Raw genomic sequence first — 26,915 nt, 5'->3', positions numbered from 1 at the left:
GCGTAGCAATCCCTTGTAGCAGATTCCCCCAGTAACGAGACAACACTTCGTTTTGAGGGTCAAGCAGAACTAACTGTACTGGCACATACAGCCTCTTTTATTCCAAATCCACAAACTTAGTACTGCCCACAGGGTTTTACAGAACAACCAATAACACACGTACATTAAAGAAAACACTCCCAGCAATTATACACAAAATCCTCCCCTCTGCCTGTGATCTAATTATGGTACACAATGGGTTAACATAATTATCACAAGCAGGAAAAATACAGTTTTTATATATGTACTATAACTTTAAAAATATACATCCAATCTTCATAGAAATTACATATTAATCAGCGTACTTGAAATATAAACATACTCAAAAAAATCATGCAAATCCTTCCATTAGTTCAAAAGTTAGTCGGAAGTCCTTTGTGACTGACCGCAGGCACATTTTCCTGCCCAAAACCGTTCCATAGATTTGGGCTGTGCGGTCAGTCAATTTCACACTGAAAAAATTACTAAGTCCCATTCGAATGTACGTTAGAATCTTCGAACGGGACTTAGTCTCTGCAGCGGAAAACTGAGTGTAGGAGAAGGTAAGGGTCAGCGGTGTTCGTTGAAATGTGTAGCCGATTTCAGTTCCATGGATTTGGCTACATATAACGCTGACCTCGTTCGAATGAACAAAGATGGCCGCCGCCACGTGTGAGATTGTCGAATGGCGGCCACTTCGACTACATTGGCACTTCGGCTGCATCCAAAATGCCAATTTAAAGCTGCAGAACTGCTCCAATACAATTTAAAGGGGCAGCAAGTCTTTTAAAATCCAATCTGCTAAAATATTCTTTAACAGGCAATATCTTCCAGGGGCCATTGTCTTAGAGGGGCATTGTTCCCAAAAGTCACAGTATGTCCCCAGATGGTTCTTAAAGGGCCAGCAGCAGCATAATAAAATACAATATGCCCAAATACTGTATTTAAAGGGTCAAATCTCTCAGGGGCCATAGTCAACAGGCAGGAGGCGGGCAAACAGGCTTCTCCAATGCCCAATGGCGAGGTTGGTTTTGCCACACGCACAATCCATCAGTAAAAATGAACTCCACTGAAAAGCAAACACACATAATGGCAGATGAGAACAAATGGCTGCATCTAGATAGAGAAATAATACACAAGAAAATAAAATATAAACGCAAGTGTTAAACTGCGGAGCATAATGACTAAGACACCGGGCCGTGGTTGACGGTTGAGCAACATGGACGCTTAATATTTAGCTCCGAAACATGGCCTCCTGACATTGAAGCATAACACTGCTGCCAGAGAGCATGAAATGAACAAGACAGCATGTCTCACAGTAAATTTAAACGACAACACAAGAAAAACCTTAATTTTGGGGGGGCAAAAAAAACATTTGTGAAGCTGCCTGCGCAGATGCTTTAACAAGATGGCGGAGGTACATCCAATGACAGAAGCCCAAACTTAGATCTAGAGTACCCACAAATGAAAGATCAAATCCCTAAAAAATAAAATTGATGGACTATGTAGATGCTTTGTCATCCAAATTGATTTTGACCTGGTATACCAGTGATGAGAGTACTCTGCCTATAAGATAAGGTACAGCACTTGCAATCACAAGTGCAGACTACTGAAGCTAAGCTCATGGACATTGTCCCTTCTCGCCAAGTCCTCAATCGCCTCTTACCCCTGAATCACTTACACCAATTGGCTTATCTTTATTTGTCCACAAATTCCTTTATTTTCGCCCACCAGATGTTCCAGCTAACATGTTGCATCTAGGCCAAAGCATCCATATGACACTATATATCCAGAGATTCTCGGTTATGTGCACAGTAGCCATGCAAACAAATACATACCCCAGGAGTGTAGCTCCTTGCATGTATATTCAGACCTGCTAGCCATCCACTTATGTCGCACGAAGGCCTTCCTGCAAGTAACCGCAACTCTAAGAGAGACAACCACATACCGAACAGATGGAGCTACCCCATAAGCTTAAAGGTTTTTAGGAATGGCACAATTATGGCATTTCCAACTCCAGAAGAAGGCCTAACCACCCTTAAAACAATGGTAGTTCAAGATTCAGCAACAGAACACCCGAAGGCCTCAAGGAGATTGACATTGGATTGTCAAACATTGAAAGCGTGAGCTCTCTCTGCCAAAATAAGAAGTCACTACAAATCTATGATTAACAAGCAAGTATATGTTTCTATGCTAGCTTAATGTTCTATTATACAAATTTCTTATATTTTGGTTCATAGATTTTGCTTTAGTTTATTATATAAGATGCAGTGTTTTAAGTTAATGTATACCGCATATACGCATGATTCTCTCCTTCTGTTGTCTTCTGACAATTATATTTAAAGCAGTCTCGGATCACAGTTTAAAAAAAATAAAATAAAAAAAAAAAAACAGTGAAAAGCATGAGATATTGCAGTCATAAAAAGTAATGTCCACAAAAAGATGATTGATTAACTAGCAAGTTTCTCAGCTAGTAAAATGTCCGGTTGTTCCATGATACTTCTGCTTTAGTTTTATCTAGATCATGCACAATGTTGTTAATTAGTGCATAATGCCTATGGACACAACTCTTTTGCAGTTTTCTCTAGACACATTCAAAATATTATCAGATCAAATATTAAAACTTCACGTTAAAAAAAAATAAAAAATACACAAGTCGAGTCTTGAGTAAGTTCTTACCCTCCTCTCTTTATTACGCAAAGGAGGAAACACTTTTGGGATTCATACATTTAAAACCAAAGCTTTGCCAAGGTACCCCTCACAGATGGAAATGCCACTGCATTACTCTTCCTCTGACTTTCTTATGGCTCAATTTAGCCCATGTAGCCACCAACATGAAAGCAACAATGGACAAACCCATGCCCTCCACCATGGCACAATACTTTGGTATCTGTTAAATTAAACTTATCCCTAACCTAAACCAATCCAAGCAGGCTAGGAAACCTAATGCACGATCAACACTTTGGCAAAATGAAATCAGACACATTACAAGCACAGTTGGTCTTGCCTTTTAGAATACCTACTTCTCAGGGAGGTTGATGACGTAAGGACACATGTATTACAAAGACTGTATATAGATAGATATTCCCCTCAAGGATGCCGCAAGCACGATACAGAGGCAGGTAAGGTTAAGATCTGGGTACCAGGAAAGCCATTGAGGGGAAGTCATTTCTTTGAGAGTTTGCCCTGAAAAGGAGGAGATAATTCCCAAATTCTACTATTAACATGACGTAAAGTCATGATTTTATTAAAGACACGGAGGCGAGTATTATGCATATCTCTTTCTTTATTACTCTCAGCAGCAAAGAAATAGAGATAAATAAATAACTGAAATAAACAAAAAAATACAGTGCTCAAGCAACCAATCACATAACACAGGAAGTGACTATAATATGCTTAAAGCACCCACAATCCCCCTCTTTCTTGCGGACAACAAAGACCAAAACGTAGAAAATCCAACTTCAGCTAACGTAGCCAACAGCATCTCCAACATGGAAATCACGAGAAATTCAGGCTAAGGGAGACATAGAAAAAATCTGGTAATATCTGGGCTCCAAACTGTATGTGCATACCGACAATCAATTAAATCACTAAGTTAAGCCCAACTCCCCACACCTAAAATATGTTAATATATCAAGCGGTAGAATAAACGCATTTCTCCAATACATATAATGTCAGATACTGAAACATTAAAACAAAAAAAACTTCCAATAGAGAAACTTACCATACCTACCCACCATACCAGCCCATTTCCAACCACAACCGGGTGGGTCGGTGGGAATAATACTCGCCTATTTTATTAAAGACAAGGAGACTCCTATTATGCAAGTTTAAAGCTTAGAAACCACTTGAGATGCAAAATGGTCAATCGGCCTGAAGTAGAAATCGCGAAAAGTCGATTCCCGTGACCAATCCGCTGCACGTAGAATATCTTCCAAGCGGCAGCCCATAGCCGAAGCCTTGGAGGCCATAGCTCCACGGACTGAATGATGGGTGAATCTGGACGTATCGATCCTGGCCAGAATCAACAACTCCCGTACCCATCTTGCCAACGTAGGGGTAGACACCGGAAGGTGTGGGGCTCGAAACGAAATGAACAAGGGGCATAAATTCGGGGATCGCAACGGTCGAGTAACCTCTAGATAAGCCTGAAGGCATTCAACTGGACATAGAGCAGGATTATCCTGGAATCTAGGGTAGACAAACTTTTGAAGCCGACTTCATCCTTCTGGATATGTTAAAAGAGATGCCTTCCGGGGTAAACGCAATGGCATTCTAGTCAAGTGCTCGAACATCCGAAACCCTCTTACAAGAAATCAAACATAACAGCATGACCACCTTAGCCGACAGCTGTTTCAGTGTCAGATCTTGATTTGGATACCAAGAAGACAAAAATCGTAGAACCACATTCACGTCCCAAAAGGTAGTGAATCTCGCACAGGGTTGTCTAGCGAGACGAATCCCTTTGAGCAGCCGGCATACGAAGGGGTGACGCCCTACAGGCGAACCATCCAAACCTTGATGCCCAGCTGATATAGCGGATCGGCATAAATTAATGGTGCGATAAGCCTTCCCAGATTCAAACATCCCAGTAAGGAATTCCATGATCATATGCAAAGGGGCAGATACGGGATCCACTGACCGTCCCACGCACCAACTAGACCAGATTCGCCAGGCGGATCGGTATGCCACTCGAGTACCTGGTGCCCATGCATTGTCGAGGAGGTCGAGAGTTGATTGCGGAACTCCCGCGATAGTCCAGGGTCCCCTGAAAGGGGCCATGCAATTAGACGTAGAAGGCCGCGATCCACTAACTCGTGCGAGTTGCCATCCGGATCCCTCAGGAGATTCGGGAAGGTTGGTATTAGTCGTGGGTAATCTGCCGTCAACTCCAGTAACCGAGGGAACCAAGGTCGAGACCGCCACAGTGGCACGATCAACACCATCGGGCAGCCATGTCGAGCCAGTTTCGACAGCGTGTGAGCTATCAGATTGAACGGGGGAAAGGCGCAAAGTTGAGCATTCGGCCATTCCTGAAGGAACGCATCCGTCGCCACTGCGCCCGGATCTGGTCTCCAACTAAAAAACTTGGGACACTTGTGTGTTGAGACGGGACGCGAAAAGGTCCACTTCGAATGGGCCCCAAATTAGATCCAATCCCTGGAAGGCCGCAGCGTGTAAGTGCCAATCTCCAGAGTCTTTCAAGTAACGTGAGTTCCAATCGGCCGTTGAGTTGTCTAGTCCCGGTATATGTTCCGCCTGCACGGAAATGTTGTTGCGAAGGCAGAACCGCCAGAAGTATTTTGCCATGAGAGCTAGCATGCGCGATTTCGTGCCTCCCAGGTGGTTGATGTAACGCAACGCCGACACGTTGTCCATCACGCAACAATTCGCACGTTCTGGTGTAAGGCTGCGAATAGTGAATGCCCCTGCCAACAGTTCCAGGCAATTGATGTGGAGCGTTTGCTCTTGATCTGACCATCTGCCTCCGGTAGATGCGTTACCACAACGTGCACCCCAGCTGTGTATGCTGGCATCGGACTATCACGATGTCCGGGACGGATCCGAATATGGCTCTCCCGTTCCAGGCGTCCATGTGGGCCAGCCACCAGGTCAGTTTGTCTCTGGACTCGTCGTCCAGCCTCACTCTCATCTCGTAAGATTGGCCTGCGCGCAGGTGAGAGCCCGATAATGGAGAGGCCCAGGAAATATCGCCTGTATTGAAGCAGCCAATAGGTCGATCACCCTCGCCAGATGCCGGATGGAGAGGTCGTCTGCACGTAACGTACGTCTGATCTCCTTCATCTTGGACTCCGGAAGGAATAGGAACTGCTGGATGGAATCCACTGTAAACCCCAGGAATTCTATCGATTGGGTGGGATCCAACACCGATTTTTCCCAATTGATGAGAAAACCTAGATTCTGGAGCAAGGACGGTTGAGTAAACGGGACCTCTTGTATTGCACCCTTGGTGCGAAGTTCCATGATCTCCGAGGAGATCAATTCTTCTTGATCTCGAGCGAGTGACAGTTCCCTGGGGACAGAGAGCTGAACAGGCATGGACACAAAGTCTATATGGTAACCCCGCACTGTTTGGAGAACCCAAGCATCTGTTGGCAAGGCAGCCCATGCCTCGTAAAACTGGGCCAATCTGCCCGCCACCCGCTCTTGCGTATGAGGGGAAAAAAGGGGTACTCACCATAAGGGCTTCTGCCCGACGAGGCACCTCTCGAATAGCGGGAGTTCCAGGGTCTGCCTCTGGAGGGGAAGAACGGAGCCGGTCTGGGCTCCTGGAAATTCCTTGAAGGGAAGAAGGAGCCTCTCTGGGCTCGAAACGAACCCCGGAATCCTCGGCCGGGTGGACGGCTCCTGTTGCGCCCGGCCCCTCCAAAAACTCTAGGGGAAAACACCCTCTTCATGTTAGCCTGGGCCTTATTGATGGCGGTGAAAGTTTTCACGCAAGACCCCAAGTCTCTGATAAAAGTATCGCCAAACAACATCCCCTCAGCCGAGGGACCTGGTTCTGATATGGCCACGGTAACCAATTTCGGGTCAATTTTTAGCAGGATCGCTTTCCTGCGTTCAGCAGATACGGCCATGTTGGCATTGCCTAGCAGGCAAATGGCACGCTGTACCCAGCCAATCGCCACATCTAGATCAAGCTCCGCCTCACCTGCTTTGGCGGCTTCCAACACCTCATAGGCCTTAGACAGTGGACCAAGAGTGTTCATTATCTTGTCCTGGCAGTTTCTCGGGGAAAAATCTAGGCCCTTCTTCTGTTTCCAGCCCGATTTATTAAGAAATTGTGCAATCTGAAGATCGACCGGCGGCGTCTTACACGCCGATCCTGGGACTGAAGGTCTAGGGCATTCCGCCCGCAGCTTACTGCGACCCTCCTTAGAGAGTGGCGTGCGCATCCTGTGCGCAATATAGCGGGCAATATGCTCGGGTGGTTCCCACTCAGCTGAGCGAGGATGACGCAGGTCGTCCGGATCAAACAGGTGGTTATCCTGCGGATCGAGGAGCACTGCGCCGCCGCTCGCCCCCTGGGCAGCAACACCCTTAGCAGGAATAGCGCCCCCAGTACGGGATGCTACGGCAGGGGGAGCTCCCTCCTCCGAGCCGGCCTCATCATAAGAGGCATAATCCATTTCCCCATAGTCATCCTCCTCACTCCGGTCGCTCTCCGACCTTTCCTCACGAGATCTAGCCCGTTTCCATAATCTGGCCATTTTTGCCCGACCAGGGGCTCTTTTGCGCGGTGGTAGTGCGCCATCTGTGACTGCCTCAGGCGAGTCCGTCAGGGCAGGTATAACCTGCGTCATGGAGTGGGAGGAGAGGTGTTTGGCCTTCACCTTGGCCTTATGGGCAACAGGTGAGGCAGGGGTAGGGCCCGCTCCCAGTAGGGTAGGGGTAGCTACCTGGGGCAACAAAATAGACTGTACTAGAGTCTGGGAAAAGGATGAGGACATAGCCCCCATAGTGGAGGCGAGCGTTCTCTGGAGAGAAGGCGCCATGGTGGAGTACAGCAGGGCTTGGAACTCCTCAGACACGTTCTGTTCCTCAGGGACCCCTGATGGAACTCATCAATGTGGCCCTCAGGGCCATTACCCTTATCCTGCATGATTGCAGGAGACAGAAATATAAGTATTCTGGAGAAAAAAGGAAAAGTGGTTAGGGTTTATTAACCCAAAAATGGGACAGAACAGGAATGAAAAAAATCTATGAAAATGAATGCAAATGAACCAGCATTAAAAGTTCACATAGCACAGAGCAAATGACAATACAAAAAATAAGAAACCTACCCCACAGTGGTGTGTCCAGAGAAAGGAGAGCAGGCACTGGGTGCCTGCAGGAGTGACCCGCCAGAGGAACGAGGAAAGATGGCCGCCGCACGAGGCAGGGAGGTGAGACAGCCGGAGAGAGTGGGGGAAGGGGCGAGCACGTAGTAGCAGCGCGGCCCGACCTTCACACGCTCGGGAGCCGCCGCCGAGCTAAGCGGAGGCTCACCGGCGTGTGCCCGAAGGGTCTGTTGCAGAGGATTCCCCACGGCCACCCGCGGTCTGCGGTAGGGAGGGGAGAGGGCGGGTGGCGGCACTGCCGCACGTGGCAATAACAGCCCCCAGGGGAGCACGCCACAGGGGGAGAAAATGAAACAAACGGATAATATAATACGAAATCAAAGTAAAAGCAGTAGGCTCCTAATAAGACCAAGGGCTATAACAAGGAGCAAACAAATAAGACAAGAAAATCAGTATAAAACAATTCAATACTAGGCACAGAGCAGAAAATGTGTACTTAACTGGTCTGAGAGCAGCAAAGAAAGAGGGGGATTGTGGGTGCTTTAAGCATATTATAGTCACTTCCTGTGTTATGTGATTGGTTGCTTGAGCACTGTATTTTTTTGTTCATTTCAGTTATTTATTTATCTCTATTTCTTTGCTGCTGAGAGTAATAAAGAAAGATATGCATAATAGGAGCCTCCGTGTCTTTAATAAAATTCAAGTTTTTGATCTTGGATAGCAAGTAATACCAAAAGGTGTTAGACGAAAATATATATTCCGTGACTCATTATTGCTAACTAAGCCATTTAAGCACCGATTCTTTTAGTACCGCTTTGTTACTCACACTATAAGGAGACCGTTTACTTTAGTGGTTGGGTTTAGTTTTAACTTTCTAAATAAGGAGGGAAGCAGGAAAAAGAGAAAAAAAAACAACACTTTTTTTTTTTTTTAAATGCTGGATCGATAATCCTCTCTTGGCTCGTAAAGAATAGAATATTTACAGAACCCAGACGAGATCTTTGTTGAAAGTGACTGATCCGGATTATTATTACGGCAGCACTAAGAAGACAGAGAAAAAAAAAAAATTCTATAGAGGGGTGCGGAGCCTGACCGCCAAGCCAGCTAGACGAACAGAGGCTGAGCTCCGGGACCAAAAGCCTAATTAGACTAAGTAATACCTGCCAAATCAGGACTTTATTGGCTGAGCCTGGATTATACGTACCTGCGAACCCAGGCGATTGGCGGACCCAAGACAAAACAAAGTCGTGGCCTGCAGGCTGCTGGGACAGGAAGAGGCAGCCACTCTCCTTACCCTCAGACCAACGGAGGTGACTCAGCGTGCTTCTATCCCTCCTCCCCCCCCCATGAGAGTGTCCCTTGCTACACAATCCACGCAGACGGACAACTATCACCACCAACCAACGAAAAACACGTGGGCTCACCCATACTCAATCTCTGGGAGTCTCCCGGCCGAGGGGCACAGGAAACTATCCCACAACAAAGAAAGGGGCTGGTGAGGAACTACACCATGGTGCAGATATGCTGCTAGCCCAAGCAGACAGCCTGAATACCCTGTGTGCTTAACGACCATAGGGGTTGGGTGAATCCCGCCCATATTGATCTCCACCTGAGAACTTTCCGACCTTAACACACCATTTTACTGTCCCCCTGCAGTTAGTATATGGTTATATCTTGACTTGCCCACACCCTAACACAACACACTCTTGTGAAGGCTATAAGCCATTATTCATCACGCGGCCATAATTTTATATCTATATTGGTGGTTGACATTTCTAAGTCAGTGGTATCACATCTTGAAAGTAACTATCTACAGTTCTATATTAACCCCTTAAGGACCGGACTTTTTTTGCGATGTTGTACATTTGCGACCAGGCATCTTTTTGACACTTTTGTGGTGGTTGTGTTTAGCTGTAATTTTCCGCTCTCTCATTTACTGTTCCCATACAAATTATATATTGTTTTTTTCAGGACAAAATGGGCTTTCTTTACATACCATTATTTATATAATCTCATGTAATTTAATTTTTAAAAAATGAAAAAATATGATGAAAAATTGAAAAAAATACATGTTTTTTGACTTTTATGTAAAAAATCTTTTACTCATCTACAAAAGTGAATGAAAAAAACTGCTAAATAGATTCAAAATTTTGTCCTGAGTTTAAAAATACCCAGTATTTACATGCTTTTTGCTATTTTTTTGCATGTTATAGGGCTATAGGTACAAGTAGGATATTGAGGTTTCAAAACCTATATTTTTAAAATGTATCAATAGTGACATTGTAACACTATTATCTGTCATAAATCGCTAAATAACACCCCACATGTACATATTTTTTTTAAAGTAGACAACCCAGGGTATTCAATATGGGGTATGTCCAGACTTTTTTAGTAGCCACTTAGTCGCAAACACTGGCCAAAGTTAGCGTTCATATTTGTTTGTGTGTGAAAAAAGTAAAAAACTAAATTGAACGCTAATTTTGGCCAGTGTTTGTGACTAAGTGGTTACTAAAAAAGACTGGACATACCCCATTTGCAATACCTTGGGTTGTCTACTTTTGCAAATGGTATGCCATCATGGGGGTAATTCTCATTCCTGGGCTACCATACGCTCTCAAAGGCAACGTAACCAACCTGGCCATTTTCAATGTAAAAATATGACCCATATATTTGACCCTGTAACTTTCAAAAACGCTATAAAACCTGTACATGGGGGGTACGGTTATACTCAGGAGACTTTGCTGAACACAAATATTAGTGTTTCAAAACTGGAAAATGTATCACAACAATTATATCATCAGTAAAAGTGCTGTTTGTGTGTGAAAAATGCAAAAAAAGTCACTTTCACTGACAATATCATCGCTGTGATATGTTTTACTGTTTTGAATCACTAATATTTGTGTTCAGCGAAGTCTCCCGAGTAAAACAGTACCCCCCATGTACAGGTTTTAGGGTGTCGTAGAACGTTACAGGGTAAAATACAGTGATAGCAAATTAAATTATCTGTACTCTCGGCCTGGGTTGGCAGGCAGGTCCCTTAAACTGCAATCAATAAAATAAACTTAATTATGTAAAAATATTACATAAATACGCACGTAGAATTTAAATATATATGCATATTTATATATTTGAAGTCTACGTGTATATTTATATAATTATTTATGTAATTTTGTATATGGACATATGAATAGTTCGTATTCTTTTTATTTATTTATATATACATAGATATATATACAATTTCATTCTAAGTGTATTTTGATATAAATATATATATATTAATATCAAAATACAGTTAGAATAAAATTTCGTATAGATATATAATTTTTTTTTAAATTTTTATTATTATTTTTAATTTTTTTAGTTTAATTTAAATTACTTATTATTTGTAGTTTATAATATATACACAATATATATAGTTATTATATATATTATATATATACACGTGTGTAATTTAATTATAAGTGTATTTTTATATTAATATATGTACATATTAATATAAAAATACACTTCGTATGACATTATATATATGATATTTAGACGTATATTATATATATATATAATATACGTCTATATATCATATATATATACACACACATATATAATTATAATTTTTATTTATTAACTTTAAACTTTATTTTTTTAATGATTTTACACTAAGCAGGGAGACTGCCTGTCAGCACAGACAGTCCCCCTGCAGGCAGAGACATGGACACCTATTGTGACCATGTGGTCGCCCTGTTGGGCGATCACATGCCCACAGGGGTCCTAATCCGCCATGGGGAGACTGTCTGGGCTGCAGGCAGTCTCCCCACAACGGGAGCACCGCCGATCGCCGCCGGGGGAACGACGGCGATCGGGTAAGTACATTGGACCGTTAGGACGGTTCAGGACCGTCCTCGGTCGGCAATGCAAAAATGCAGATGACGGTCCTGAACCGTCCTCGGTCCTTAAGGGGTTAAAGCATGTTTGTTTCTCTCTCAGTCCGTAAGTTTTCTTGTAATTGTCCTATTTATAGTTAAATCCCCCCTCTTAGAATATTGTAAAGCGCTACGGAATCTGTTGGCACTATATAAATGGCAATAATAAATAAATACAGAGGGACAATAATTTAAGCACATATTAGTTTCTTATACAAGTCTAAAATAGAAATAGTCTTATATACTAGGATTATTATGTATTGTTATGGGAAGGTGGGGGCAGGACCCCTCTCTTCTCCTCTCCTCCATATACGCTGTTGTGATTGTGCTTGGTTGTTTGTTTATATTACAAGGAGAAGGAATTAGGGGGGGGGGGGGGGGGGAGGGGGTGAGGGGGAGGGACAGAAAAGAAAAAGAAATGAGACGCCAGTTTTCAAAAACTTTTCCAGACTTGAGATCTCAATTGAGAACTTAAATATGTACACTTGGGAAAGTGTTCGGGATAAGGATTATTTTCTAGTCTACAAGTATATTACGGGATTATGGTTTTTGCCCAAATTAATTTTGAGTAAAAGAATGTTAAGCCTTTAATTGTTTTTTGTACAAACGAGATCGAGCTTTCTGAGAGGAGGGTATGTAGAAGGGAGGACAAAGTGTATATCTATTAGTGCACAGGGTCTTAAAACCCCCATAGTTCAGATGCACTGGAGAGAGAAGACTAGGTAGGCTATACAAGGTGAGCAAAGTATCTATGTTAAATAAGAAAAGAAGATGTGTAGCAATTACCGTATATACTAGAGTATAAACCGAGTTTTTCAGCACATTTTTCAGCACTCGGCTTATACTCGAGTCAGAGTCTGTATTATGGCAATTTGCATTGCCATAATACAGACTGGGGGGGAGAGGGGGGCTGGCAGAGCTGTACTTACCTGTCCTGCAGCTCCTGTCAGCTCTCTCCTCCTCCGCGCCGTCCGTTCAGCACCTCGGTCAGCTCCCAGTGTAAGTGGCTCTCGCGAGACTTACACTGGGAGCTGACAGAGGGAGCTGCACAGACCGCGGAGGAGGAGAGAGCTGACAGGAGCTGCAGGAAAGGTAAGTACAGCTCTGCCAGCACCCCTCTCCCCCCACTGAACTACCAATGACACTGGACCACCAGGGAAGGAGCCCCCCTCCCTGGCCAGCTAGCAAGCAGGGAGGGGGGACGAAAAAAAAAAGGATAATAAAAAAAAATAATTAATAATTAAATAATAAATAATAATAATAAAAAAATAATAATATAAAAAAAAAAAAAATTAATAATATATCAAATGCCCACCCCCACCAACACATACACAAACACACACTGCACTCACACACACACACACACTGCACTCACACACACACACACACTGCACTCACACACACACACACACTGCACTCACACACACACACACACTGCACTCACACACACACACACACTGCACTCACACACACACACACACTGCACTCACACACACACACACACTGCACTCACACACACACACACACTGCACTCACACACACACACACACTGCACTCACACACACACACACACTGCACTCACACACACACACACACTGCACTCACACACACACACACACTGCACTCACACACACACACACACTGCACTCACACACACACACACACACTGCACTCACACACACACACACACACTGCACTCACACACACACACACACACTGCACTCACACACACACACACACACTGCACTCACACACACACACACACACTGCACTCACACACACACACACACTGCACTCACACACACACACACACTGCACTCACACACACACACACACTGCACTCACACACACACACACACTGCACTCACACACACACACACACTGCACTCACACACACACACACTGCACTCACACACACACACACACTGCACTCACACACACACACACACTGCACTCACACACACACACACACTGCACTCACACACACACACACACTGCACTCACACACACACACACACACACTCACACACACACACACACTGCACTCACACACACACACACACACACACACTGCACTCACACACACACACACACTGCACTCACACACACACACACACACTGCACTCACACACACACACACACACTGCACTCACACACACACACACACTGCACTCACACACACACACACTGCACTCACACACACACACACACTGCACTCACACACACACACACACTGCACTCACACACACACACACTGCACTCACACACACACACACTGCACTCACACACACACACTGCACTCACACACACACACACACACTGCACTCACACACACACACACTGCACTCACACACACACACTGCACACACACACACACTGCACACACACACACACTGCACTCACACACACACACTGCACTCACACACACACACTGCACTCACACACACACACTGCACTCACACACACACACTGCACTCACACACACACACTGCACTCACACACACACACTGCACTCACACACACACACACTGCACTCATTATATACACACACTGAAAATAAATATTCAATTAATATATACGCGCGCACACTGCACTCATCCGCGCACACTGCACTCATCCGCACACACTGCACTCATCCGCACACACTGCACTCATCCGCACACACTGCACTCATCCGCACACACTGCACTCATCCGCACACACTGCACTCATCCGCACACACTGCACTCATCCGCACACACTGTAAATAAATATTCAATTAATATAATTTTTTTAGGATCTAATTTTATTTAGAAATTTACCAGTAGCTGCTGCATTTCCCACCCTAGTCTTATACTCGAGTCAATAAGTTTTCCCAGTTTTTTGGGGTAAAATTAGGGGCCTCGGCTTATATTCGGGTCGGCTTATACTCGAGTATATACGGTATCTTTTCAAACACACTTCAAGATGAAATAATGCATTTAGATTTGGATGAGGGTTGATGTCAGATAATGGTCTGTAAGATAAATTCACAGGTTTAAACCTTAGTAAATGTCTATCTTCCCAACAGCATACAAAGCGTTTGACAAAAATTCTAGACAAATTAGAGTAAATTGGATATACTACCTATTGCAGGGGATTTTAATGGTGTCCCTAATGTAGATCTGTATCACAGCTATATTATTATTGGTATTTATATAGCGCCAGCATAATTTGTAGCGCTTTACAATATTATCAGAGGGTTAGATTTAACAATAAATGAGACATATACAAACACTTTAAAGAATAGGTTGAAGAGGACCTTACTCAAAGAACTTACAGTCTGGAACTTAAAGATTACAAGAAATATAATGCATTTAAACCTAGCGCTTGGATGACACCTTATTGGTTAAAAAAATAAAATCAAGAATATATAAAAAAATAAAAATTAAGAGATCTTTACTTCTAAGAAAAATCAACTGAAGTGCCAAACTCAACCCTCTGGTGTGCCTTTAATGCAGTCCTAAGAGGTCATACGATAGAACTTGAAAACAAAATTAAAAGAGGGAAAGTGGTCGGGGTATGGCTAGCAGAGCATCTAATAACGCGTTGGTTTTGTGCTCTGGGTAAACACACTAAAAAGCTTAACAAATTGTCACAAAATGTAACCAAATTGGCTTTACAAATACAACCTTGAACACTCCAGCAGAGAGATGGGTGCAAACATCGTAAATTAACCCACTTGGAGTGCTCCAACTTCTCCGATAATCGGTGATCATTTGATAGGTCACAACAGCTAGCACAGCCTAAGATGGCGCCATGACTTTAAACATTATAGCTATTATGATTTAGTTAGAAGTGAGCGCCTTACTCAGGTTCAATGTTAAACCAAGGTGTTTCAGATGTCCCTCCTGGGCCATACATATATATGCCTGTTATATACAATATGCAACCTTTGATTCAGGTGAGGACGTTGATGTGTCGCAAGAATATGAGTGAGATAGAGGGTGAATCAATGCATGCATGAAAAGGTTTATCGAGGGGCCCTGTTTATCTCAGTGTCCTTAGAGAAAGGGGTACATATTTGGCTGAATTGTATATAAAATGTTATAAGCTGTATTAAATGAATGAGAGTGATCTGACATAATTTAAGAGAGACACACACACGTTTTGGGGTCAAAAGCCATGTACTGCCCAATCACTGAGCAGCATATTTCAACCCTGTAATGCCTTTTCTCAGCACCCTGTCATGGTTTCCACTTGTTAGTTGTCAGACAGTGTGTTGGTAATATTTTCTGTTTTTTTACTTTGTCTTATGTTTTTGACTTTCCCTACTTCTGGTGTCCTGACCATTGGCTAGTTTATTCGTATTGTCTCATTCTGTATCCCCGACCATGGCTTGTTATTTGACCACGCTCTTTTACGTTACGTCCGACCATTCTAAGGCCCGGTATACATTGTTTGTGTTAATATAGTTTTGCGTGTTGGGTAACACAGTAGTCGTGACAAAAATACCTTAATAAAATTGATGTCACCAAATTAAGCCATGGGTCTCAGCGAACTTGTAGCACCTTGCGCCCAAAAACAGCCTCAGAGGACGAGAAGATGTCCATCAGATCGTGCTTGATGAATGTATGAAAAGACAACCATGTTGCCACTTTGCCGATGTATTTAGGAGGGGCGTTGGATTTTTGAGCCCATGAAGTGGACATGGCTCTGGATGAGTGTGCTCTAATGGAGGAAGGTAATTGAACATCATGTAATTCATAAGCAAACTTGATGGTGTCCGTTAACCACCTCACCAGAGTGGGTTAGGTGCTCCCATATCATTCTTTTTTCCCTGAAAATTAATAAACATGACCTAAAGTCTTCTGAACGGGATAAGTCAATTAGAAGAGCTCTGTGAACATCCAGGTTATGCCACCTCCGTTCTTGATCCGAACTTCACAAACTACAGAATGATGCAAGCACCAGAGGTTCATTAAGATTTTCTTGAAAGAACTTTCGGTAAAAAAGAAGGCTTAGTATGCAGCACAACCTTGTCCTGCTGGAAAAACGTGAATTCCGATAAAGAGGAAAGGGCTTGGATCTCCCCAATTCTCCTAGCTGAGGTAATTGCTACCAGGAAAATAGTCTTGAGAGACAAAATTCTTAATGATACACCTTCAAGTGGTTCAAATAGAGCTTCACATAAAGACTGTAGTACCATAGATAAATCCCAGGAAGGGAAATGAAATTTCCGAGGTGGTCTTTGTATAAGAATGGACTTGAAGAAACTCCTAATCAGCAGACATGTGGCAAACTCTTGTAGCCCCCAAAAAATGGCTGAGGGCCGCAGTGTGAACCTTTAAAGTAGAGACACAGACAGTTTTCAGAGCCTTCTTCCAGAAACTGAAGAATTGTCTTGACAGAGGGACAGCAATGAAAGCAATTATGCTGAACACACCAATGGAGAAATTTGTTCAAAATCCTCAAATAGATAGACGTAGAAGCTCTGGTGGAGTTTAGAATATTGTGAAACAGGCTATCTGGAATTTCCTGGTTCTTCAGAAGTAACCTTGCAACAGCCAGGCCATCAATCTGAACATGCAAATTGTTTTTTTCCCAGAAGAACGACTAAATTTTCCAGGAGTTGATCTGAGAATGGAAGCTCTGAGTAGTCCAGTGCCATAAGTCGCAATGCAGAGGACCAGCTCTGGTTTGGCCAGTATTGGAGGACAGCAATCACTCAAGCTTGTTCTGCCTTGATCTTCTGAAAAGTTCTCGGAATCATTGGGATAGGAGAAAAAAGGTATGCCAGACTGAAACGCCAGGGAATCGACATACTGTCCAGAACCTAAGGGCTGTCCTGTCTGAAGAGTGAAGCAAACTTCTGCACTTTTCTGTTACTTCGCCTTGCCATTAAATCTATTACCAGAAGGTCAAATCTTTTCACTATTTCTGAGAAGACTTGAGGGTGTTGAGACCAATTTGTTTGTGACCATTTGTTCCTGCTGTGAACTGCTGAAATAGATTCCATGTGCCTCTGTGACCACATCATAATCTCCCCACAAACAACGTGCAGGCCTCTGATTCTTGTACCTCCCTGACGGTTGATATATGCTACGGTCGTGCTGTTGTCTGACTGTATCTTTACTCCCTTGTTCAGAATCCAATGTTTGAAGTTTACTAGGGCATACCAGACTGCTTTGAGCTCTTGGTAATTGGAACAGTGTTTTCTTTCTTCCAGATTCCATAGCCTGTGACGGAAATGTGAAAGCATATGTGTTCCCCATCCTAGTTTTGATGAGTCACTCTTTTTGCTGGAAAGGAAAACCTATTCACAGGAATTTTGACCGTTTACACTAAAATAGCTGTTCCTGGGTTTCCATCGAAAGGCTGAACTTTGCATCTAGGTCTTCAGCAATACGACCACTTCATTAGGATATCTTCGCGCATTGGATAAAAAAAAAAAAGGGACGATCTGGCCCATCGGACGGCTGAAATTGGGGAGGTCAAAGTCCCCGGAACACTCATTGCTTGCCTTTGGAGTAAACTTGTTCTTCTTGAAGAGGGAGGTGCAGAGAAAACTTTTTGATATCCATTATGAAACCCAGAAATTAATTTTGACTTGGTAAGAGCTGGGATTTGTTTTTTAAATTGATAATCCAACCATGTTTTTCGAGCATATGCATCGTTGTTTGAAGTAGGGATCGACCGATATTGATTTTTTAGAGCCGATACCGATACCGATATTCTGTGAACTTTCAGGCCGATAGCCGATATAATTTGCCGATATTCTGTACATTTACCATTTTGGAAAATAAAAACTATTTCTAAAGGTAAATGCACAAAATATACATGCCACGTGTAGTGGATGCAGTGTGTTTAGACAGGGGAGCTGTGTATGTTTGTGTAGTGTGTTTGTGTAGTGGATGCAGTGTGTGTTTGTGTAGTGGATGCAGTGTGTGTTTGTGTAGTGGATGCAGTGTGTGTTTGTGTAGTGGATGCAGTGTGTGTTTGTGTAGTGTGCGGGTAGTGTGCGTAAAGTGAATGCAGTGTGTGTGTAAAGTGAATGCTGTATATACTAAATGCAAAGTGTGTGTGTAATGAATGTAGTGTGTTTATATAATGCAGAGTGTGTGTTTGTATAGTGTATGTATATAATGCAGAGTGTGTGTGTTTGTATAGTGTATGTATATAATGCAGAGTGTGTGTGTTTGTATAGTGTATGTATATAATGCAGAGTGTGTGTGTTTGTATAGTGTATGTATATAATGCAGAGTGTGTGTGTAGTGTGCATTATATAAACACTACACAAACACACACTGAATTATATAAACACACTACACAAACACACACTGAATTATATAAACACACTACACAAACACACTGTGTATATAATGCAGTGTTTATATAATGCAGTGTGTTTGTGTAGTGTTTATATAATGCAGTGTGTTTGTGTAGTGTGTGTATAATGCAGTGTGTTTGTGTAGTGTGTGTATAATGCAGTGTGTTTGTGTAGTGTGTGTATAATGCAGTGTTTGTGTAGTGTGTGTATAATGCAGTGTGTTTGTGTAGTGTGTGTATAATGCAGTGTGTTTGTGTAGTGTGTGTATAATGCAGTGTGTTTGTGTAGTGTGTGTATAATGCAGTGTGTTTGTGTAGTGTGTGTATAATGCAGTGTGTTTGTGTAGTGTGTGTATAATGCAGTGTGTGCTTGTATAGTGTGTGCGTATATAATGTATAGTGTATATAATGCAGTGTGTGTTTGTATAGTGTGTGTCTATACAAACACACTGCATTATACACACACACACACACACACACACTATACAAACACACACTGCATTATTATACACACACTGCATTATATACACACACACACTATACAAACACACACTGCATTATTATACACAAACACACACTGCATTATTATACACAAACACACACTGCATTATTATACACAAACACACATTGCATTATATACACACACTATACAAACACACACTGCATTATTATACACACACACACACACTGCATTATATACACACACTATACAAACACACTGCATTATATTCACACACACACTATACAAACACACTGCATTATATTCACACACACTATTCAAACACACTGAATTATATACACAGTGTGTTTGTGTATGTGTATAATAATAGAGTGTATGTGTGTGAGGGGGCATTTTTTATTATTATTTTTTATTAAATTAATATTTTTTTTATATGTTTAATTATTATTATAATTTTTTTTTTGTCCCCCCTCCCTGTTTTTTGCCTTGCCAGGGAGGGGGGTCCAGTCAGTGGCATTGGCTTAGGCTGCTGTGGGGGGGGGGGAGCGCGGGCAGCAAGCGTTTACTCACCTCCCAGCAGCTCCTCCAGCTCCCCAGTGTAAATCTCGCGAGACCCGCGGCCGTCAGAGCTGGCCGCGGGTCTCGCGAGATTTACACTGGGGAGCTGGAGGAGTTGCTGGGAGGTGAGTAAACGCTTGCTACCCGCCCCCCCCCCCCAGGACCGCCAGGCTTGTAATGAGCCTGGCGGTCCTGGGAGGTATTATTGGTATCCCTATTGGCCGATACCGATATTGCCGAAAATACCGAATATCGGCCGATTATATCGGTAAAACCGATAATCGGTCGATCCCTAGTTTGAAGATCCCTTTCCAGATGACTTCTTGAGTCAGCTAGGACAAGCCAGTCATCCAGGTATGGGATTAAAGAAACACCCATTTCTCATTAAAGGGACACTATAGTCACCTAAACAACGTTAGCTTAATGAAGCAGTTTTGGTGTATAGAACATGCCCCTGCAGCCTCACTGCTCAATCTTCTGCCATTTAGGAGTTAAATCCCTTTGTTTATGAACCCTAGTCACACCTCCCTGCATGTGACTTGCACAGCCTTCCATAAACACTTCCTGTAAAGAGAGCCCTATTTAGGCTTTTATTGCAAGTTCTGTTTAATTAAGATTTTCTTATCCCCTGCTATGTTAATAGCTTGCTAGACCCTGCAAGAGCCTCCTGTATGTGATTAAAGTTCAATTTAGAGATTGAGATACAATTATTTAAGGTAAATCACATCTGTTTGAAAGTGAAACCAGCTTTTTTTTTCATGCAGGCTCTGTCAATCATAGCCAGGGGAGGTGTGGCTAGGGTTGAATAAAGAGAAACAAAGTGATTTAACTCCTAAATGACAGTTAATTGAGCAGTGAAATTGCAGGGGGATGATATATACACTAAAACTGCTTTATTTAGGTGACTATAGTGTTCTTTTAATATGTCCATGTGGACTTCAGTATGTAGGGAGAACGATTCACCCTTTGCCCAAACGGATATATGAACATGTAAATAATATTACCAAAGGATATGAACAACACAGCATCTCTGCACATTTCAAGAACTATCACAATAAAGATCCAAGAGGCCTTCCATTCCTAGGAAGAGATAGTAAAAAAAAGTCATGGCGAGTAGGAAATCATATTATAGATATTGGTGTAAAAAAAAATAAAAAAAAAATGCAATGGATACACAAACTAACGACTCTAGAACCAAGGGGGTTAAATATCGATTTGATTTAATTTTTTTATAAAATGAATTTTTAGAAAGTATTTGTATATATATATTTTAAAGAATTTTTATAAGCATTTTTTTTATTCCCCCTTTTTTCAGGTTTTTTCACGTTTTTATATATATTTTAACATGGGCATATTTTAAGATTTACATGTAAAAATAAATAAATGAGACGAATAAAATTTGTATTATGGATTTGTAAATTGTATATTGTTAAGTACCGTATATACTCGAGTATAAGCCGAGTTTTTCAGCACGTTTTTTGTGCTGGAAAAACCCCAACTCGGCTTATACTCGAGTCAATTGTCTGTATTATGGCAATTTGCATTGCCATAACACAGACTGGGGGCTGTGGGGGCTGCAGAGAGCTGTTACTTACCTTTCCTGCAGCTCCTGTCAGCTCTCTCCTCCTCCGCCGGTCCGTTCAGCTCTTCTGTCAGCTCACAGTGTAAATCTCTGCCCGATCCGTCCCTCTCATGCCATTTGATCGAAAGGTCCACGCGATCACACGGCCATAAGAGCCAGCTTGTGCAGTGTCTGCAGTGGGAGCGTTTGTGACTAAGTGGCTACTACAAAAGACTGGACATGCCCCATTTTGAATACCCTGGGTTGTCTATATTTGAAAATGGTATGTCATGGTGGGGTTAATTTTCAATTCTGGGCTGCCATAACGTCTCAAAGGCAACATTACAAAAAAAATAAATTGGCAAATCTTATGTTTGACCCTGTAACTTTCCAAATCACCATAAAACCTGTACTTGAGGGGTACTGTTGTACTTGTGAGACATTACTCTACACAAACATGAGTATTTTAGAGCAGTAAGATGTATTATACAGATATCATCTGTGAAAAATGCACACAAAAAAAAATATAAATGCTCATTTTGGCCAGTGTTTGTGACCAAGTGGACTTTTACAAATGGTATGCCATGATGGGGTTAATTTTCATTCCTGGGCTGCTATACAGTCTCAAAAGCAACATGGGCCTAGAAAACCAATCTGGCAAATGTCAATGAGCAAACATGGAAAAGGGGAAAGCCCTACATTTGACCCCTGTAAGTTTGCAAAAACTCATAAAACCTGTACATTGAAGGTGCTGTTGTACTCAGGAGATGTTGCTAAACACTAATTAGGGTGTTTTTTGTCAATAACACATACCAGGAAATGAGAATCCATGCCTAAAGTACAATTATTATTATTATGATATTTATAGAGCGCCGTCAAGTTCCACAGCGCTTTACAATGGGTGGACGAACAGACATGTAGTTGTAACCAGACAAGTTGGACACACAGGAACAGAGGGGTTGAGGGCCCTGCTCAATGAGCTTACATGCTAAAGAGAGTGGGGTAAAATGACACAAAAAGGTAAGGATAGTATTAGACTATTGACAGTTTCAGAAGAGGAATCAGTTGGGAGCTATTAACAGTTTAATTGATACGCTTTTAAGGAAGAAGTGGGTTTTTAACTATTTTTTTAAGGAGTGGAGACTGGGTGAGCATCTAACAGAGGAGGGAAGCAAGTTCCAAAGGAACGGTGCAGCCCTCGAGAAATCTTGAAGGCGAGCATCAGAGGTGGGAGTACGGACAGAAGATAGACGTACGTCTTCAGCAGATCGTAAGGGCCTAGACGGGACATACTTGTGTATAAAGGAAGATAGATAGGTGGGAGCAGCATTATGTAGAGATTTGAAAGCAAGAACCAGAATTTTAAATTGAGCTCTATATTTTTGTAGGAAGCCAACGTAGGGACTGACAGAAGGGTGAGGCATGGGAAGTGCGGGCGGACAGGAAGATGAGCCTCGCCTCCGCATTCATTATGAACTGTAACTGCGCAGGTTGGGAGCATGTAAGACCACTGAGAAGCGGATTACAGTAGTCAAGGCGAGAAAGGACAGTGGAATGAACCAACACCTTAGTCGCATCTGGCGTTAAGTAGGAGCGGATGCGCGCAATGTTTTTGAGATGGAAATTACAGGATTTGGCGATAGATTGAACATGAGGCTTGAAGGAGAGGTCGGAGACAAAGAGAACACCCAGGCAGCGAGCCTGCGTGGTGGAGCTGATGGTAGCATAGTTGACTTGGAGGGAGGGAGACACAGGAGTAACAACACTTGAGGGAGGAAAGACCAGAATTTCAGTTTTGGTCAAGTTTAATTTAAGGAAGTGGGCAGCCATCCAGTTAGAAACAGCAGAGAGGCAGTCAGAGACACTAGTCAAGAGGGACGGGGAGAGATCAGGAGAGGACAGGTAGATTTGCGTGTCATCTGCATTGAAATGATATTGAAGCCAAAGGAGCTAATGAGTTTACCAAGGGAGGCAGTATAGATGGAGAACAGTAGGGGACCAAGGACTGAACCTTGGGGGACACCAACAGAGAGGAGTTGGGGAGAAGAAGCAGAGCCAGAGAAAGAAACTCTGAAAGTGTTGGGAGAGGTAGGAGGAGCACCAGGAGAGAGCAATATCTTGTAGACCGATATTGCGGAGGATGAGAAGAAGCTGTTGATGATCAACAGTGTCAAAAGCCGCAGACAGGTCAAGGAGAATTAGGATAGAGTAGTGACCACGAGATTTTGCAGCGAGTAGATCATTGGATACTTTGGTCAGTGCCGTTTCCACAGAGTGCTTAGCGCGGAAACCAGACAGACTTCCTCGAGTCCAACTCTCTGCTATACCCGCTTCTATCAATCTCGCATACACAATTCTTTCAAGGATCTTGGATGCAAAAGGCAGTAGTGAGATAGGACGATAGTTGGATGGGGAGTTAGGGTCAAGATTGGGCTTCTTTAGAATTGGGGTTACAGTTGCATGTTTGAAGGGCGATGGAAATATACCAGAGGAGAGAGAGAGAGAGATTGAGAATTTTTTGAGAGGTGGAGAAAGAGAAGAAGACAGAGTACGGATGAGATGCAAGGGAATTGGATCTAGGGAGCAGGTGGTGGGGCGTGAGGACTGGAGCAGAGCAGAAACCTCTTCCAATGTAGCGGGTGCACATGAACATAGAACAGCAGAGGGAGTATTGTAAGGGGAAGAAGAAAGATGAGAGATCTCTTCTCTGATTGTAGAGATCTTGTCAGTGAAGTGAGTTGCAAAGTCGGAGGCGGTCAAGTTAGTAGCTGGAGGAGGAACAGCAGGGCGAAGAAGAGAGTTAAATGTGTGAAATTGTCGTTTGGTTTCGCGGGAGAGTGTGGTTATGAGGGTATTGAAGTAATTAACTTTTGCAGAGGAAAGAGCCAAGCTGTATGAGCTCCGCATAAAATTTATAGTGGAGAAAGTCAGATGCACAGTGAGACTTTCTCCAACAGTGTTGAGCAGTTCTGGAGCATTTTTGGAGGTATCAAGTGAGCTTGGTGTGCCAGGGTTGTTGTTGGGGGGGCCTGTGTCGTTTAAATGTACAAAGGTGCCATGATGTCTAGTTGAGAGGAGAGGGTGGAATTGTAGAAGGAGGTTGCAGAACTAGGACATGTGAGGTTTGAGATAGGTAAAAGGAGAGTTTGGAGATTAGTGGAGAAATGCTCTAGGTCAAGACATTGGAGGTTTCTGTGAGAGTGATGTTCAGACGGTGGTGCCAATGACAAAAGTCAGCAGATGGTGGTCAGATAGAGGAAAAGGAATATTGGAGAGATTAGAAGCAGTACAGAGGTTGGTGAAGGCAAGATCAAGAGTGTTTCCTGATGTATGAGATAAAAATGTTAGCAATGTGAGAGAAAAATAAAAAAAATGACTACCCAAAAGTGTGACAAAGACTGGTGGTAGAATTAGTGAATGGAAAGTGTTAAAATACCACCATTTGAAATAACCTAGGGTATCTACTTTTCAAAAATATATAGTTTGATGGTGGTAAATTACATTGGCCGGCTTCAAAAATGACCCAAATAGGACATGAGTGCATGATGACCAGCTGGTAAAATTCCAAGTTGGAAAATCGGAATGTGCACCTTCTAATAAGGGTCAAAATACCCCAGGTTTAATACCTTAGGTTGTCTTCTTTTAAAAAAATATATGCATGTGAAGGGTAATTCATGGATTCCTCACAGATATCAGTGTTACAATGTAACTTTAACATTAAATTTTTTTGGGGAAAAAAAATGGTTTGGAAATAGCAAAGTGTTACTTGTACTTATTGCTCTATAACTTGCACAAAAAAAAGCTAAGAACATGTTAACATTGGGTATTTCTAAACTCAGGACAAAATTTAGAAGCTATTTATCATGGGTGTTTTTTGGTGGTTGTAGATGCGCAACAGATTTTGAGCGTGAAAGTTATAAAAAAGGGTTTGTTAAAACATTTTAATTATATTGTCCGTTGTCCGCACTCGTACGGCCAACTCGCGCTTGCAGGACTTCTCGCGGGCGGCTCCCTTCCTATGGAATAGCCTGCCTACCGCCATCAGACTCTCCCCTAGTCTTGCATCTTTTAAGAAGTGCCTTAAAACCCATCTCTTTAGGAAAGCTTATGGCCTCCAAGACTAACCCTTACCTCACATACCTGTCTCTTGCCCTCTCCTAAAGGGCAGCCCACCTTATTTTGATTGTAAATTCCTGTCCTAATGTGTTTTACACCCCACCTCCTATAGAATGTAAGCTCGTTTGAGCAGGGTCCTCTTCAACCTATTGTTCCTGTAAGTTTATTTGTAATTGTCCTATTTATAGTTAAATCCCCCTCTCATAATATTGTAAAGCGCTACGGAATCTGTTGGCGCTATATAAATGGCAAAAATAAATAATAAATAAATAAATATTTTAAACCATTTTTATAGTAAATTATGTGATATGATGAAAATAGTGGTATCTTTAGAAAGACCATTTAATGGCGAGAAAAAACACTAATATGTGTGGGTACAGTAAATGAGTAAGGAAAATTACAGCTAAACACAAATAGGGCAGAAATGTAAGAACAGCTCGGGTCCTTAATGGTAAGAAAACTGAAAAGCTGTCTTGTCACTAAGGGGTTAATATCATCGAGCCACTCTGGGGAGATCTCAAACGTGTGGTTTATGCAAGATGACCAAAGACTTTGCATTACCTGGAGGCACTTTGCCGAGACGAATGGGCAGCTATACCAGTGCAAGAATTAGGTGCCTCAGACAACTATTACAAAGGACTGCACTCTGTCATTGTTGCTAAAGGGGCAATAGACAGTATTAAAAACTAAGGGTATGCAGACTTTTGAACAGGGGTCATTAATCTTTTTTCTTTGTTGCTATGTTTTGTTTTATGATTGGCATTCGAATATGAATCCCATAAAAAAAAAAAAAAAAAAAAAAAAAGATACCGTATATACTCGAGTATAAGACGAGTTTTTCAGCACATTTTTTGTGCTGAAAAACTCCCACTCGTCTTATACTCGAGTGAGTGTCTGTATTATGGCAATTTTCATTGCCATAATACAGACTGGGGGGAGAGGGGGGCTGGCAGGAAGCTGTAACTTACCTTCACAGCAGCTCCTGTCAGCTCCCTTCTCTCTCCTCCGTCCGTGCAGCTCCCAGGTCGGCTTCCTCTGCAACTCTCGCGAGAGCCGCGGGGTCAGAGCGTTGCCACGGGTTACCGTGGCAACGCTCCGCGCGGCCGCGAGAGTTGCAGAGGAAGCTGACCTGGGAGCTGCACGGACGGAGGAGAGAGAAGGGAGCTGACAGGAGCTGCTGTGAAGGTAAGTTACAG

The 26,915-nt window shown here is 42.7% G+C and overlaps 1 protein-coding gene across 8 annotated transcripts in view; it reads right to left on the bottom strand.

Moving 5' to 3' along the window:
* The window catches only part of MTA1 (metastasis associated 1), a 170,243-nt gene that overhangs the window by 131,499 nt on the left and 11,829 nt on the right, over nucleotides 1-26,915 (bottom strand). The gene's annotated exons all lie outside the window — the stretch shown is intronic.

The sequence above is a fragment of the Pelobates fuscus genome, chromosome 13 (assembly GCF_036172605.1).
Source record: "Pelobates fuscus isolate aPelFus1 chromosome 13, aPelFus1.pri, whole genome shotgun sequence".
In the NCBI taxonomy this organism is placed as follows: domain Eukaryota; kingdom Metazoa; phylum Chordata; class Amphibia; order Anura; family Pelobatidae; genus Pelobates; species Pelobates fuscus.
This window is presented reverse-complemented; position numbering and strand designations above follow the sequence as displayed.